Below are 19,113 nucleotides of genomic sequence, written 5' to 3'. Positions count from 1 at the left end.
CAAAATCAAGGAACAAAGACATGTCTGAGTTCACATAATTGCTTCCTGAAGTGCTAAGTGATTCCCATATACCACTTGTTTTGTGTAATTGTGTTGAACTTCATTAATCAAAATAAATGGCAAGCATGGGTTCTACTTGATTCTCTTATTTTTTTCCCTAATCCTGCCTTTTGTCCTGCAGTGCATCTGAGAAAAAGTCAGAAGCACAGCTGAAGGCCTTGAGGAAAAAGGCAGCAGGATGTGGGTGAGAGTTTTTAAAAATCACATAGAGAAATAAATTTATATATAGAGAAAATAGAGATTCTATCTTAGCTTAGGACATACATTTCAACAGATTGATGATATTTGGAGCATACATCACATTACTTTTTGAGGCTTGCCTTTATTAATGTGACTTCTTGACAAATGCCAGGTTACTAAAATACATGGAATTTTCAAGAGAAAATGACTACACCTCCATGGGACAGACTTTCTAGGTACCTGTCACCTGGTCTGTTTTTACCTGACTATTAATGATGAACCATTAAGAGTGGAGGGAGTGCAGAACAGCATTTACTTTAATCAGGTTCTATCAGAAGGAGATGGTTTTCCACGGGCCTCAAAGGAAAGAAACACTTTACTGCTCCAGGAGATTTTTCAGATAAGCCTTCCAGCAGCAAGAAAATCAGGGACAGAAGCAATGCAATACTGCGTGATATTAAGGATGACATCAGTACAGCACTGACAGCTGTCTAGAAAATCATGAATAACAGTGCATGAAGCCTAGAGGCAGGAGGAAAAAAAATCAGACAAATCAAAAAACTCACTACCCGGTGCCCCAGAAGAGCTGTGACAATATTGTAAGAAGTTACTCCTGTATCTATTATGAGAGACATGCAAGAAGAAGGATCACTTTTTCTTGGTTACCTATTAGCAGACTTAATTTCAATAAACCTTTTCATAGCTTTCCTCCACTGAATTCTTAGGTGCTTTATAACCATATTTAACCTCAGCCCATGGAGTAAAACAGCAGACAGGTGTTACTTTCCAGAGTAAATAAAACATTGCAGGAAGCTATTTTACCAATTTATTGACAAGGTGCACGTGGAACCAGTCTGCTCTTAGCAGCCTGATTCAGCTCATTGACTTGATGGAAATTTCAGCCATGCATTGCGATTTGAGAAACCAAAGTTACTGAAATTATTCTACTCAAATAATTGGCCCTGTGATATGGGATACAAAAGTCACTGTATCCAATATCCAGTTGCTATAGGTCCATTGAGATTTCTGACTGCATTTTTCTTTAGGGTCACTATTTCCTTAAAGTGGTTTTCTTAGTTTATTAATTAGCACCTTTTTGATTAGTTTCCTCTTTGTGATCTTTATCCTGTTGCTGTGTATGTGTGTGTTGGTGTATCTGCTGCGTTTGGTAGCATTTTTGCTCCCTGCTGGGACACACACTTGTTACTTGGCAGATGAACACTGGCATGCAGAATGATTTCCCTGAACTTTTCAGGAGCCCAATTAGCATATGACAGTGGTACAGGGGGATCCACTCTAGCGAACCCCCTGAGCCGCTCTTCACCAATGTGCAAATGTGCAGACAGCTTGGCTAATTACAGCTTTGTGTAATTATAAATAATTTTTGTTTATGGAGGATTAATGCACGAGATGCTATTACTGTATGCAAAGGGTTACCTTTCCAATGGAAAAGAGATAAATGTTTGTGAAGGTGTGTTGTATGGGTTTGGTAAATATTTGCCAGAAAATGAATATGTATAATTCCCAGTGCACAGTGCAGTGAATACTCAGAGATACTAATCAGTTATGGTGACAATACAGGACTAATGACATTTCACTTGCTGTGAGTTGTAAAGGCAAACCCTACTCATGGAAGGATCTGCTACTGAAAATATAGAAATTATGTAAAGATCAGGAGCAAGATTGCCGTGTAAAGTGGCACAGCTCTATTAGACGATTGCATCTTAGTGAACTTCCATTTTAATCTGCATGATTTAGGGAACAATCTCTTCTTGCATTTTAGTTACATAATTTGTGCTGTAAAAAATGGTCAGATGATATGTGAGGGAATTCTTAGTGAGGTCTGCTTTTCTCTTACACTGTCTTTAAATCAGAAATTAAAATCAATGCACTAGTATGACTGTGTTTTCTTCTGTGCTGATGGCAGTCATAAAAGAATGTTTCGTGATGGCAATTGCTCTCAAATGAGTTAAGTATTAATGATTGTCTTGTTCTCTGCATCCTAAGTTTGTTTGTCTTGATAATTGATCTTTCCAGTACCTAAAGTGGGACTACTAGAAATCTGAAGGACTTTTTACAAGGCCATGTGGTGATAGGACAATGAAGAATGGTTTTAAACTGAAAGAGAGTGGGTTTAGATAAGATATTAGGAAGAAATTCTTCACCCAGATGGTGGTGAAGTGCTGGAACAGGTTTCACAGAGAAGTTGTGAATGCTCCATCCCTGACATTTTTCAAGGTGAGGTTGAATGGGGACCTCACCATGGTGCGGGGAGTTGGATTTAGATGATCTTTAAGGTCCCTTCCAACCCAAAACTTTCTCTGAGTTTATGATTCTATACTATGTCAATCACTTCATTCAGGCTCTGCAGTATATTTTTTCAGCCTAGGGAAACAAAGTTCAAGATATAGAAGAAATGTGTTTGTATATTCATTTGTAAATCTCTTTCAGCCTCACACAGTTAAAACTGAAACCTCTTAGTCCGTGTCGATTCAGTCTGCCATAGGGCTGTCAGACCCAGAGTACTCTTTGCTTATGCCTCTCATAATAAGGTGTGTAGAGGGAAAGCTTCCTCTTGCTTCCTGTAAGGCAAAAGCTTGAGCATGACCACAGCTTACATTGGACAACAGAGAATCAATGCAGGAGTGGGGAAAAAACAGTAAATACTTCAACTGTCAGATAAATCATTCAATCATAGAATGTCTTGGCTTGGAAGGGACCTTAAGGATCACCCAGTTATATCCCAGACCACTGGAAATTTAGGACTGAACCTAAAAAGCCATTAGGACTAAACCAAACAAGTCATCAGAGTTTAAATTTCCTTAACATAGACAAAACCAGCATTTTCTTAACACCATAAAATAAATGTTCAAGATGTCATGATCTGCTAAGCCAAGCTTGTGACTTGTGTTAAAACAGCCTGTCTATGGATAGAAGGAACAGGCAGTGAGTCAATAGATGTGATTCAACAGAAGTTTGACTGGTACCTTCTGTGATTAAATTGAGGAATTTAATTTCCAGAAACTACTGTCTCATATCTTAACAGAACTAAAACAATCTAAAAATGTTCAACAAAATTAGGGAAGAAAAGTAAATATGGTAGTTGAGATTAACTGATAGAAAATTACTTTTGTCTAGTAATGTTCATGGTTTTCATTGCCTTTCCAACATCCCAGTAAATGCAGGTAAAGTAGGTATTTATGCTAGAAATACACAAATGAATTCTATTCCATTTTAGCTGAAAGATAAATAAATTACACGAACTTTAAATATGGTCTTCCTATCAAATAAAAAAAAAAAAAAAAGGCAGAGACATAGTTACTTTGAAAGCTTCAAATATTTTCTTTATAGAAAACACATGTCATCAGCAGAAGAGTGAAAGGGCTGCATTTGTTATTTTGGAGAAACCATAAAGAAAAAAACTGTTTTTGTTCAAGACAAGCACTGTATCTCCTAGGTTTACCAAAGACAAAAACCACAAGTTCTTCTTAAAGTCAATGGGCCTTTCCTATCATGACTAACTAAATCTCACAGCTAACTGATTCTGAGATGGCAAATTTATTATAAGGTTTGAAGATCCTGTAGCAACTCCTCCTGTCCCACACTTAGCAAAACTAATGCATCAGATGTTCAATATCTGCTGTGTGGAACTAATGACATCCATCATGGGAACATGTTAAACTTCATATTTTGCCTGATCATGATCACAAAAGACAGCCCAGTTTCAAAGAAGCAGTATGCCACATCCTTATAGTGGATAAAATCTCTCTAAAGTACATGGGGTTGCACTGAATTGGACAATCTAAGAGCAATAAACTTTGACTTTAAACTCAGTTGCCAGAGACAACTTGCCTGGGGAGATATTTTTTTTTTGTTGTTATTACTTTATTCTGGGGCTTTATGTTTGGTTGTTTAGGGTTTTCCCCATGGTGGACTTAGGTTATTCATCTCATTAGAATTTTACTTTAGTCTTCAATCTCATACTGAAGAGACTACAAAGAGCTATCAGATCGTTGCATATTTTGTTTATATTTCAGTTGGAGAAACAACAAAGAGGAAGGAAGCTCATCAGTTTTGGTGCAGGGGTTTTCCACGTTCTTTTTCATTCCACTGCACTCCTGTAACATTGACACTCATGAACACTGCAATCCCATGCATAGACAGAGGTCCTACATAGTTCAGCAGCACTGTGAAAGGCCACAGGTAGGGTGACATGCTCCAAAACTTTGAATGGCCATTTCAGGGTACTATATTAATCTACAACTGATGACCTGGTGTACTTTTTGAAACTTAAATAACTGCTTAAAACCTAGCCGAAGTTAAAAGACAGTGATGTCTTCAGCTGTTCATCATAAATTGCAAACCTCTAACTAATACACCATGAACAAGTTTCTGTCTAATAAACAGGTGCTAATTAATTAGTGCCTGTCATCTTTATTCCTTTCAATCTCATTTCAGTCAATTCTAGGAGAAAGAGCACATTCTTTTTCTAGGAGAAAGAAAACACTTTGTGAGTAGAGTCACAGCATGGCACGCTCAGTCCAGGAACAAGCTTTGCAGGTCAAAAGTGCACCAAGACTGAAGTAGTAAATATGAATTAAGGTTATGATGGGGGCAGAGACACAAGAGAAGATGGCATTTTAAGCACACAACTTTTGTTCCCAAGGCATCCAGCTTTTAAATTTTCAAAAGTAACATGGTCTTCAGAAGTGAGTTCCTACTGATCCTAAATCAGTTTCAGTGAATCAAAATTCAGCTTGACACCTTTAGAACTGGGCCTTAAATACAGTTTAAAGTCCTCTTAACACTTGAAGCTGAGAAAATTTGCATATTACACAACTGCAAATCTCTTTTTGATGACCTTTCAGAATATATTTCCTTTTGCTGTTTTTCTTTCCAAGTACAACAAAACAATTGTGAAAATTAGAATTTCTTATTTCATCTAACAAATAAAAAACTTACAGAATTCCTGACCCCATCCCCAAAAACCTAAATTAAGTGATTATGCAGCAATTCCTAATCTGAACACCACCATTCAATGATGACAGTAAACTCCCCATAATCCCTGAATTATAAACTTTTTATTTCCTAAAATTTTTGCATCATTACAATTAGACACACAATATTGCTCTCAGTAGTCACTTTTGATCCATGCCTTTCAAAGCAATCAAAAAAACAGAGTTCTAATGCCACAAGATGGGAAAAAGACAAAGAAAAGCAATGTGTCACACCAAAGAGCACTAAATGAATTCATTACCACAGCAGGAATAAAACTGAGGTAGAGGTCCAGCATACTCATATGCTCATCACTGGACTATCCCTCTCTCTTCCATGTATATATGGCAGAAAAACAGCTTTTGTAAAGTCTTGAGTGTCCTATTATCTAATTAGGTAAGTCCCAGCTTTGCTGCCATTGAGACCAGGAAAAATCCTATTAGAAATAATAGCGTTTATCGAGCTGTTGTGAGGGCATATGAAATCCTTGTGAAGGGCATTGGTAAACCTGTTCTGTCATCTTCTTTTAACCCTGGTCTTCCGAAAGCGAAAGAGATTATTTCAGGTTTAAAAGAGGATAATCATGAAACCAGAAAAAAGCCTGCTTTACTTGACATAGGTGTTTGTTGTTTAGGATTGAAAACGTCCTTCAAGACTGATAGAATGGCTTTCTTGCTTCGCAATGTAAGAGGTATGTAGCAAGCAACAAAAATGGCAAACTTTATAATGCCTTTCTTAAAAAAAATAAAAAAGACAAAAAATAAAAAAAAAAAAGTATAATGAGCCAGTGCAAATAAGGATCAATTTCAGCAAAATTTATGGACTGGCATGAATGTGACACTGGTAGGAGCTGAATATGTGGGTTAAAAGCTTATGATTCAGGACTAATTTTAGTTGTAACAATAGGAATAAATGCTTAAAATGGAACATTTTCCAAATGGAGGACATTATTTTTCTTTCAGAGAAGTAATTCAGCTTCCTCTGAAATACCAAGTCTCAGGTGAAGGCAGAATGCCTGATCTAAATAGTGATAGATTACTGTCAAACATTATGTCCTCAGATTCTTACTAGTGTAAAGTACTTTAAATTAAAAACCCCACTGCTATGAGCAAAGACATTTCATTCACATTTTCCTCATTCATATTCAGCTCAAATAAGCTGTTGAGGTCTCAGGAAGTGAGAAAAGGAAAGAGGAGTTAAATCCATTAAAATTAACTCAGCTAATGCATGTTGGACAGCCTCAGATTATTAAGAAGCATTACTGTATTGTCTGTTCCCTCTTAACTGAAGAGATTTCATAAAGCCTAGGTTAAGAGCATTCTCCATCTTTCCCCTTTCTTCTTTTTGAATGTCACTCTATAAAGCACCATAAATGCAGTAAGATGGCCTGCAGAAAAATTGGGTGAGGCCAAAATAAAGAGAAAAGGCAGGAAACACGAGCCTTTTCTATATCCTTATGGGGAAATAAGTCAGTCCTTTTGAAAGTACATTGTGTACATTGAACTTGTTTTGTCCTTTACTGAAGATGCAAAGCATGAAAAAAATATCATGCTTCTTATATTTTCTGTCTCTTTGATATGGGTAGCTTCAGCTGGATGATCTGTCAGTGACAAGTATGAGCTTATGCTGATGTGCTTTGCACTTGGGAAAACTGTAAAGAAGAAGGGAGTTATTGTGAATAACAGTGGACATATCTGCTGAAAGTGAAGAAGTGAAAAACTAAACAAATAATGAAATAAGAGAGGCAAGAAACAGTAGAGAAAAAAGTGCGATCAAATATCTTGGGTAACAGGGCCCCTGGTTGTGTTGCCTTTAAAAAGTATGGAATTGAATTAGAAATTAAAGAAGTACTAAAATGACTAGAAGTATTGGATTTTACATATATAAAATTTAATGTGATTTGACCAAACTCTCTTAAAATTGCATCGTGCTTTTGTGCAACCTGTAAAGAAATTAGAGAAAAGACTACATAAATAAAATTGTAGTTTTCCTGCATAATCTTCCCTTTCTCTTGAAGTGAAAGATTTTTCCATGTGCCCAAGTCAATAGACCATATTTAATTTCTTGGATTGCTGGATGATCTCCGTCCTTTTGACCCTCCAGTATACCTTTGAGAGGGGCACACTGAAGTCAAAGTGCAATGTACTTTTTGTTTTCCTTCCACTGTCCATCTGTCTGCTGAAATAGAAAGGAACACTGGTCTTCCAAATCCCAAAGAAATCAGTCAGTTGGAAAGGACACAAGCAAGTATAGCTAAACTTTTAGTCCCCTTTATCAACACACAGCTCTAGCTAATCTCAAAAGCCAATTTTCAGTCAGTCAAATGGCGTGATTTTTAACAAAACTTCTTTCTCTTCCTCATCAGGTTCACTGGCCTAAGGGTGTGCAAAATGTCTTATTTTGTATTTCTTGGTCTTTTGTCACCATGTTCTCTGATCACTTCTTTTTCTCTAAGCCTTGAGCAGTAGATCTGCAGGGTCCAGGCAGGCACTCAGAACACACAGGCTTTTGTAGAGTGGATACACATATTGCTTTCTGAGCTTCCCCAGTTACTTTTTTCAAGAAGAAAAAAATAGCAGTTTGACATTTATGTGGTGTGTTATACACAGCAATCAGTGCTTCCATGCCTCTCTCTTTGGGATACATCATGAAGCATACAATAATCCTTAGCTTGACCTTTTTGGAAATAGTTTTTTATTTCTTTCTCAAAGCTCTAGATATCATCACAGAAAAACAGTTTTGCCTTAGACAAAGAAAAGTTACTCCCTTCTCTGCCTACCTCTATTTGCGCTGAAAACTTTGTAAAAATGTTTGGTGATTAAATAAAGGTGTCATGTTTAGCGCAGTGTCCGCAGTGTTAACTTGGTTTATCACAAAGCTTTTCATTCCAGCAATGTTCATCCATGAGACAGTCAAACTGAAAAAGTCCTACCTATGTGAGGAGATTTTCTAAACTATAAACCTTTCAGTCCATTGTACCTTATAGAACAATAACCCCCCAAAAATGGCAAATGTTGAAATGAAGAAAATGGGAGTATTTTTATTGTTTATTTAAACAGCACAGATCTTGTCCCTGCAGCACCAGCTTCGTACTTTTAAAAGATATAAGAGTCACAGTCTTGGCCAGATATTCCTTAATTATCCACAAATTATCAGCACTACTAAGAGTATCTTTGAAAAATGCCTGGCTTTTCCTTAAAGTGCTGAGGAAGTTTCTTCTGGGAGCAAGATAACTGCTCAAGCACTGTCTCTAGTAGCAGGAAAATCTGGGAAAGATTGCCCATAACATTTTTTGTCTCTTTATTTTTATACAGTATGACTTTAAGGAGATTTGTTCCAGACCCGTCTCTACCACTGAATCTTTGTGCTGTCTGGCAAAGCTGTTTTATCTTTACTGTTTCCTAATGAGTAAAGCTAGCCAGCATGTGAGGGTTATTTTTTTCCCCTCACAGAAGATGTTACAAGAGTGATCACTTATGATTATTTTTGTTTTGGCCAAAAGTTTTAGGGGACTATTTTAACTTTCTTTCAAAATTAAGCATTTTTCAGATTAAAAATTCTAAGCAGAGACATTTTAAATTGGAAAATAAATTATGGGTTTTCACTTGCATGTGAAAGGCTTTCATTTATAAGCCATGTCATTACTTCCTGCAGTGGTATTCATTCATCTGGAAGACTCCTTCACTTCAAGAAAAAAAAAAAAAAAAAAAGGAAGTTTTAAGGTTATCGCCTAATATTTCTTTTCCATTTAGGACTAAGTTCTCTTTAATGCAGGTTTTCTACCACCTTTTGGTTTTGCTGCACTAAACACATTAACATTGAAATCTGGCTTTGAAATTCCTTTGAGAAACAAAAAATATTCCTTTTGAAACAAAAAAAAAATTGTTTTTGCTAACAAAAATAATTCCTACAGTTTCCACTGTGAAGCTAGAAAACTGCAAGGACATCTGACCTGGAATCACTAGCTAAGCACTCAAAGCATATCAAGCCTGGTTTGCAGCCCTAGCACTCACTACATTTTTAAAAATAATGTAATTACAGTAAGATTGGCATCCTTCCTGAATTGCTGTGAGGTCTTGTCTATTGTAGTCTTTATGTTGTTTTATTTTAAATAAAAAAACACCAAATATTATGATCATTAGAGAATCTAAAAGGAAGTGGGACATGCTGAATGAACATGTTCACATATATTAGAAATCACAGGCTTTTTTTACCTTTTTTTTTTTCTCTTGTGGCAATGTTTTGCTTTATTTTATCCTTAACAAATGTGATGATGTAAGTGAATCCTTTTCTAGAATGACATACAGGTTTTCAGTCCTTTCTTCTTTCCTGAGTAACCTCTCTTTCTCGTACTTAACACCTTCAGAAAATTCGAGCTTGGGATAGAGAAAAATGCAATCAGAGAGCTTAAAGCAAGAAGAAAGGTTAAATTTTGGATTGTTCTGCTATCTTTTTTCCATGGGTCCCATCTGGAAGTTTACATCAGTACTATGGTTCCTGAAATACAATCTGTTAATTTAAATTATCTTCGGAGTGTATTCTCCTAAGTGACGGCATTTGATATTTTCTTAAGACAAGGAAGGTCTCAACCAGGAAGATGTTATTTGGGTTACTTTATGTCTTACTAGTAACAAGGAAGATAAATTGCTCACATTTGGAGCGTGTTTGGAGTGATGGCATTTGTCTTCCCACATCACTGTTAGACATGAGCAGGCCCTGCTGTCCTGGAGAGGGCTGAGTACCATATCCCAAAGACAGTACAACTTTTTGACCCCACTGGACAAGAAGTGCCAAAATAAACAAGATAGCTTGACACAGCATAATGACCAGATAACTATGCTGCTTTTTATAACTTTAAACTCCCTTGCTGGCCATCAAGTTTAACAAAAAAAGGAACATTTTAACATTTGACAACAGAATGAAGACCTATAGGCAATAAACAAAAGGCAGCTACAAGGAGCATCAGCTGCCAAAAAGAATCTGTGCAAGGCAGATGAATAGGACTTCACTGGAGACCAGTTATCATAATTTTAAGTTATATTTAATCTCTTCATCCCCACATAAAGGTAATTTTTATGTTTTTAAAAGCAGCAGAATGTTGTGTTTTACATGATATTCAGGACAAATAAAATTAATCCTGCCTATATTAAAGGTTTCATTCCAGTCACTTAATAATTTCATCCTTGTAAGAGTAAATGCACAAAATTCACTTTACTGCTTACAAGCAATCGCTAACACATTATGAAACTGGAGTATTGGCTTGAAACCTAAATAAATAAAGAAAAACTGCAGCTTTTATGGAGAAAAGGATGTTACTATTTGTCAATCAAATGAATGATGCCAATGCACATTCATAGGCGATAAAACCCAAAGTATTCTACTGTTGGATCATTTCTCACATATTACTGCCTGGCTCACAGGCTCAAGGGTCTGACAATGCTGAGGGAGGCTGTGAGATAAACTCAATTTCTTTTGTTAAGGCTCAGCATGAAGGCGATTTTTGAAAATTCTAATTCACTTGGAGGTGCTTCTAAAGAAACTTGACTGTAATTAAAATCCAAAGTGAAATTTATACCATTGGTTTATAGACTCACAGTCCATGACAAAATGACGTGGGAATAGAAATGGATTTCTATACCCTGAAAATTATTTTCCCATTCTTCCTCATAATTAACCTGAAGTGGATCAATTTCTCTTGTGAAAAAGCAGAAAAAAATCCCTGTTCCTGTTACTACTCCAACAGGTCCTGGCATACCATAGAGAAGCTCCAATTCCTCAGACATCAGCTTCTTAATGACAAAGATGTTTCTTAGTCAATTGCCTTTGCATATAACTGAAAGGGAAAATAAAATCTTTTCAGAACATTTCTATCTATTTGTATTTGAAACTGTCTTGTGGTTGTCTTCAAACTTCCATACTTGGACTGCTGAACTGTGCCCCATATACAACCAGACTTGACTTGGACTCATTAAAAAGGAATTTACTTTAAAAACTACCCTGGACAGCTGACTAGAAAATCAGATCCAGGCTGAACAATAATACAAACAAACTAAGGTTTTGGGAACCTTAACTAACTTAGTTCTTCCAAAAGATAGATAACTTTTTCTTCCAATTCTGAGTAATTTTGACCTGATCAGAGGTCAATCAGTTCGCTTCAGGTCAAAGTATTAGTAATACTTTTTAAAAATATGCAAGAATGTATTAATGAGGAAAAAAGAACCCTAGAATCAGGAAAATTAAACACAATTGGTGCTTCTCAAGTAGATACACAAATGTGTTGGCCTCTTCTCAGCAAGGATTTAAAAGAACCTGCTGCTTGTACATTATGCAAATGTGAGCTCACTGTTTAAATTACCTGTGGTGATCTTCAGCCAACACTGAATAAAATGTGGTAATTATATCATATTGATATGCACACTCCAAGAGCAAGAGTTATTTTCAAAGGTTAATTATTTACCTAACCCCTCTCTCTTCGTCTTTCCTATTCACACAGCTCAGTCTCTGCAAAAACCATATGGTATAAGGCTTATTTTTTTATTAATAAAGTTACACCATCAAAGAATACATTTTTCATTCTACAAAAAGTTACTAAGGATGATTATTGAACATGGAATGTACTCAAAATAACGCAGGTGGGAATGGTACTTGAATTTGCACATAGCCTGGTAGCATCAGATATTTAAACATAGGCTACTAATATAAGGTATTGAAATTATCTAAGTTCTTAACCTATTAGATACTGCATCTGTGAATGTATATCCAGTCTTTGCATGCACTTTTCTGACACTAATCTGAAAGAGTATTTATAAAAGTGATGACAGCAAAGCTGTTGTCTAGGAAACTGGAATTCAGAATGTATTTAAGACAACTATCAGAATTTTATTTCCACAAATGAAGGTTTAATAATCACTACTTTTAGTCAAGGTTTTTGACCCAGTGGTCTGTACTTAGTCTTATGAATCCACGCTCTTGTGAGGGTTCATTTTCTTGGCATTTAAGATCAGAGGATCGTAGATTGGTTTGGGCTGGGAAAAAAGGTCATCTTGTCCAATGCCCCTAGAAATGAGCAGGCACATCTTTCATTAGACCAGGTTGCTCACAGCACCATCCAGCCTGACCTAAAATGTTGCCAGGGATGGGGCATCTACCACCTCTCTGGACAACCTGTTCCAGTGTTTCACCATCTTCATTGTAAAAAATTTCTTGTTTATGTCTAGGGTGAATCTATCCTCTTGTAGTTTAAAACCATTACCCCTTGTATCACAGCAGGACCCGCTAAAATGTTTATCTACGTCTTTCTTAAAAGCACCCTTTAAATATTTCAAGGCTAGAGTAAGATCTCCCCAGAATCTTCTCTTCTCAAGGCTGAAAACCCCTACTCTCCCAGCCAGTCCTCATAGGGAAGATGTTCCATTCCTCTGTTGATTTCTGTAGCCCTCCTTTGGGCCCACTCCAATGGGTCCATATCTTTCTTGTACTGAGGACCCCTGAGCTGGATAAAATCCTCCAGGTGGGGACTCATGAGATTCAGGGAAGAATCATGTCCCCTGACAAGCTGCTTTGGATGCAGCCCTTTCTGGGCCTATGGTTCCCTTTCTGGGCTTTGCATGTTCATGTACATTGCCAGTTTAGATCCAGGTTTTTCATCCACCAACACCCTGGTGTCCTTCTCTGCAGGGTTACTTTTAATCCCTTCATCCCCCACCTGGTATTGATATTGGGGCTCACTTCAACCCAAATGCAGAACCTTGCACTATAGGTGCATTGAGGTAACAGAAGCAGGTGAAATATGAAAGACATTTTAATTACAGTGAAGGAGAAGGAAAGAAGTTTTGCAATATTTTGGACTTATTGCCATAATTTCCAGAAAGTGAATGTACAAGGAATTAATTTCTCATGGAAAAAACAAATATGTATATTGTATGTATCTTTCTCAAATTTCAGAGAAGGAAAAAATATAGGGTTTCAATTCCAAGAATTTAAGAAGACGAGAAGACACATTAAACTTTTCAAAATCTTTACTTCTATTCCCAGAGGATTACAAGAGTGAATCTCTCACTAGTTTGGCATGAAATAAATAGTTTTTACTCTCTTTTGACGGTAGCAGATGGAATATCAGTTTATTTTCCATGATTCTATATATTTTTTAGTCTATTTGGGAGGTGTTGGAAGAATAACTCTTCAGGAATTTTTCTCCTGGCTCAGCATAATTCCAATGTTCTTTAATAGTTTTTGATAATTACTTTTCAAAGGAGAATAAATTTAAAGTAACTTTTTTCCTTACAAGTTTGTTGACAAAATGAGCTCAGGGGTTCTGGAGCTGAAATCCATGCTAGAATTTCAAAGGCAAGAGTAGCATTTAGACACTTCAGTTTCACTGAAAGTCCATAGAAGTTAGTTACCTAAGGGCTATTGGAAGGTCCATCCTGTAATCTTAATAGAGACAAACTACATCATGCAATCCATCCCCATTTCCTCAACATGCAGATCATCTTTCTTCCACATTAATAAGTTTAAACCTTGGTAGTACTATTCCTGCAGTATTTATTGTGTGCAAAACCTATGCTTTCTCTTTTAAATCTCAGGCTAGATTTTGAAATATTTAAATAATTTTTAGTAAGCCCAGCAAAATGCGAAGTGCATTGATATTTTATATTTTTTTTCTGAAGAATCTTAATTAAGGCAAATATAAATGAACTTACTTGCAGTTTTAGAAGTCATTTAGTATACTTTGCATGTCATTAATTTTAAATGTACATTTCTCAGAATCAAAGTCATCTGACCAAACATAGGACATTAGAAATACTCTCTGGAAGGGACATCTGCAAACCTCTCATGCAACCTTTCCCTTTAAATGTGACCATGTGCACCACTAAACACATCACACATGGATATGTCTATCTGGGTGTAAAAAAGTTTTGAGGACATAGGCTCCACCATCATCTTTCAGGAGCCTGCCACTACTGCACTACTTTGACTATGAAAAATTAGTTTGACTCCATCCACTTTTTAATGCACATTCAGATAATTATAGACCCTGTAGACTTTGCCAGATTAAACAATTTACCTCCTCATTTTCCATAATTCCTGATTGTTTTAGTAGTCTTCTGCTGAATCCTGTCCAGTTTCTCAAAAATTTGCTTGAAATTAGGCAACTAAATATTGGCTAGGTTGTCCTAAATGTCACTACCTCTAAGCAGAATGCTGTAACATAGTTCTTTGTTCTGCTAGCCACATTTCTACAAATATTTCCACAGCTGTGGTTGCCCTTCACACTGTTGGTTTATATTCAGCTTGTTTTTCGTCTTATTACCTGGGTCCTGTCTGTGCGCTGCTATTCGGACAGTTGCTTCCCATCTGGTATCATCAATATATTTGGGGCTTTTCTGCCTCTCATACAGAAATGTTCACTTTCTCTCTTGAGTTTTATGGATCTTGTGCTGGCCTAATCCCCTAGTATTGCAAGATCCCTTTGATCTGAAGCTCTGCCATTTGTTGCAGGGCAATCTTTGCCATCACACAGGTCACTGATAAAGGTGTTGAGAAATAAGGGCCTCCTGGCTTCTCCCACTCATTATCAGTCATCCATTGGACATGGAGTGCATTTTAACTGTGGGGCATATTCTGTATTTTCTAGTAGTCTGTATAGTTATTACAAGCTTTGGCAAACTCACCAAATATCTTCCTTCTGTTCTCCGTGTTTAAAGCCAGTTGATCTCATCTAGACTTCTGGCAAAAAGATTATGGGCATTATCCAAATTTCTTGGAGGAATAGCTTCTTCCTTCTGAATAAATGTTTCCATTTTTCTATTTATTGGCATGAAGATTAGCAAGTAATAGTCCTTCTAAGAAATGTAATTTGTTTTTCACTTTTAAAGGGAACTTATTAGGTAGAAATTGTGTAGAAAATCCAGGACAACATGACCTTGTGTTTGACTCAATTAGATAGGCACCAAAGAGAAAAGTCTGAGAACTTCTGAATTTCTTTAAGCTGATTAAATGTACTGAAGAAATAAAATGCTAAATATTGTGATTTCCAGACACCTAAAAAACAGAGCTGAATCAATTCAAACTGATTTGTCAAAGAAAAAAACATTTTTAAAATGGTGCAAAACCTCAAGAATAACTGAATCTAACTGTAACTAGTGATCTCTTTGATAATAGTAATTATGTGGCTTATAAAAGGAAATGAAAATAAAAGCTCATTTTTTTCCCAGGCTGTTGGACAGGTGAGACCTCAAAACGTGAACAGAGTGCATGCTCCACATGAGGATTTTAAAAAGCAATTTAGACTAAAAGTAGTTTGCTTTCCCTAAATGGACAGGGACAGACTATACAGAGGCTTGCCAGGAGAGAGTTAGAGAAAGTACCAAAATTAAATATAATAGTGTTTTATTTTCAGAGATATTAAAGCTTCATCATTTAGTGTCTCATTACCAAAGTGAGAATTAGAAGGGCAGTGAATTCACCCCATAATGACACCTGCAAGTATTAGGAAAACCCTTACTACCAACAGACATCCTTGTGCCAGAGGACAAAAAGAAAATTGTCTCTGAACTTCTATAATTAAGGTAAAACCATACAAGAACTCTATTAGGAGGTTTATAGCCCAAAGAATTAAAGATATATTAATGATAAGCCTTTTATTTTGATGGATTCTTCCCATATTGCTACCTCTGAATTTGCAAATAAGAGAATAATTTACTAATTATTAGGTTCTACAGAATGAAATAAAAAGTGTTATCATGACTTTTAAAGTTCAAGAATTCAAGCTTTTAATCATAAAAATTAAGGAAATAAACCTTGTTAACATTGAAGGTCAGTTACTTAAGCACCTGAATATAAGCAATAAGGCTTCAAGAATCCAGACTGCAGCATCTGGATTGCAGCAGTGGGGTCATATCTGCACAAGAACTCATAATTCAGATCAAGGCTTAACTTGCCTTGGATCAAATACTTATCTCTGTCTTTAAGATTCTACAGATGTGCAAATACTTGTACATGTATATTAAGTTCATTGACACTGTCTCTTTAACCAAAGCGATGTTCATGGCCACAATTTCCATACACACTTGATAAAAGGACAGAGATATTGCATTAAATAAATGTATCATTGATGAATCTATTGATCAGGAGCTCACATGATGCAAAAGAAGAGATGGGCTACTACAGTAAGGAGAAAGACTGAAGAACAGATGTGGGTTCTTAGGTTACTGTTGCTCTCTGAGGCAACTGATGTCTATCTGAGGAACAGAATAAAGAAGTGTGTTGGACAAATACTGAATAAAATGTGAATAGTCAGAAAGGAAGAATGAGACTAGTTCCTGAAATTAATAAAAACTTTCTAGAGAGCAGTGAGCCAGGGCACAAAGCTTACTGCTCCAGGTGGAGGTGAGGCTCAAAACACCAAAAAAAAGAAAGTGGACTACCCCAATAATTCTTTCCTGCCAGTGGCTTCCTCAAGGATATGGCTATTTTCATCCTACCCTGAGACTTAGGGATAGGATTAGCTTTGGGGTTATGCCTAGGAGTCAGAGAGAGAGACAAAGCCTGGAGCTCCAGTTACAGTGAGACTGAAAAAGGGATGCCAGAAGAAGGTTGAGCTCTACTAAGAATTCTCTCTGACTTCTTCCTCTAGTTTATGGAAGCAAGTTTTGTGTTAAGCTTTAGCTCACCTGAAGTCTTTGGGTTAGCATTAGCATTAGTAGTGATGTAAAGACAGAAGTTATAGATGCTGTGGGATTGCAAGGCAGTTGCCAAAGTCAGGACTAGATTGCATCAGAAATTCTCTCTAACAACTTCTTCTGGGTCACGGTTTGTCTTATGATTTAAATCTTAGTCCAGATCAAAATTTGAGGTAAGTTTTGAGGGTTAGGAGAGGGAAAAATACTAGAATTCCCAGTGGTATGGAGATGCAAAGGGGCTTCCAAATAGCAAAAGTATTTTCCATTAGCACCTTATATCTCTAGGAAATCACTCAGATTAGATTTAAAACTAATCCAGAGCTTCAGGTGAAGTGGAGCTGGAAAGGTGCTGAGAAACCCTACAAGGTAGGGTTTCTGCTTGACTTCTAATCTGCCTCTTTACTAAGGGCTTGCTGGGGCTTCACTGCACTGTTTGTACACTGGATTCCATCCTGAGATGAGTGTTCCATCCTTGCCCATTGTGGGCCTGGGCCCTAGCTGGCAATGCTACTGCCCCTCCCTGCTTTTCTATCACACTTAGTTCTGTCTCTCTTTAACTTAATTAACTACTGCCCAGTGAAGCTCCATTAATGTTTTCAGGTTTATCCCAAGGCCAAGGACAGGGCCTCAATGAAGGTTTTCAATTACTTTTCATAGCATTCTGCATGGATCTCATTCCCTCCTTTGAAAGATTTGGCAAATATTCATTATTTTTATTTATTTGCACCACCTTTCCATTTAGAGTAGGCAGCTTTCCTTAGGTCTTCCAAGATTTCCCTCAGGTGGGCAGCCACAGCCTGAAATTTCACTAACAGCTACTGGACCACACTGGGAATTCACCATTGGGACAAAAAGATAGTTTGGACACATTAATCCACTTCCTGGATCATTAGGGCATACTAACCATTTTGACCCTAGTCATGGCTGAAAATGTTGGTTTTCTGCAAAGAGGCACAGACAAGAAACAAACCAACCACTGAGCCTTCTCAAAGCCTGGTGAAGTGTTGCTGGACTCACCGAAGGAAGAGAAAGTCTCCTTTGTCCTTTGCTTCTCCTGGTTTCTCATTAAGTCCTAAGAAGTCGAACAGCAAGGGAAGAGTCACATAGATTATCAGCTAAATTTAAACAAGGAGTCAAGAAGAATCCAGGAGGGGATAACCAAGTGTTTTGTGATTTGTGAGTTTCCCTGAGGTGTCCAGTGATAGATGGAAGGTTTACAGTTATCAGGGTAGGGCAGACCTTGTGTCCTGAATATCAATCCCCACTTGCTTGAGAATTAAGTGTGCCATAAATCTACAGCTTCCATGCCTTTTGCATGCTCAGCAAAGGCACAGACTGAGGAGAGGAAGCATGAGCAGGAAAGATGTAACTTAGAAGAGTACAGAGCATCTGAATTATCTGAATAATCTGAATCCGAATCTGCTGGAAAATAATTTCAATCAGCTTTCTCATCCTCCCCTCTAAACATTTTAAGTGTATTAATGCAGTAATTAACAGTAGAGAAAGAGAATATTCCCCAGGCACATATGACAAACCATTCACATTACTGAAGAGGAATAAAAGGTGCTGTAGCATGCATTTAAACAGCCTTTCTATTGCTGCTCTCTGTTCACTGACAATTTAATTCTTTACTTTGTTTTTTTTCTCTCTCCAGCCTCCAACTTATCTAAATAAGGTGCCCTTCAGAACAATATTTATTTTACTGACTAGGCTTTATAGATATTAGCATTAGTTTCCCTTTGCAAATGGTTTCAGTTAGGAGAAGTTTTATTTCAGTGTGAGGAACTCCTGTGTATTTCTTTTCCTGAAGGAGATATTTGGTATGAGGCAGTATATGTGTGAAATTAATAGACTTTTGAGCTATGACATGTTGTTATCTCTGCTGTACTATGCATGCCTTTGCATTTGCCATTAAGCTCTTCCAATCAAATAACTGAGTGAGAATATCATGATAGCTGTGTTCACAGGAAAATAATCCACATTTAAGGCCTAGTGGGAGATTTTTGTTGCTGAATAAGCAAAATGCATAATCTTGGTGGTCACACCAAAGTACAAATGCATTTAATAATGCAGTTTTGTTAGAAAACAGTGAGAAATTCACTTTGAATAGTGTCAAATTTCTCAGAAAACTCAGATTCTGAAAATGGAAATAGAGCTAAAATCTGTGACAGAAATGAACAGATACCTGACCCAA

This window comes from Pseudopodoces humilis, chromosome 7, assembly GCF_049639895.1.
Source record: "Pseudopodoces humilis isolate 2021_Gansu_Grassland_sample_001 chromosome 7, ASM4963989v1, whole genome shotgun sequence".
Lineage (NCBI taxonomy): Eukaryota > Metazoa > Chordata > Aves > Passeriformes > Paridae > Pseudopodoces > Pseudopodoces humilis.
The sequence above is the reverse complement of the archived record's forward strand: the minus strand, read 5'-3'. Positions refer to the sequence as shown.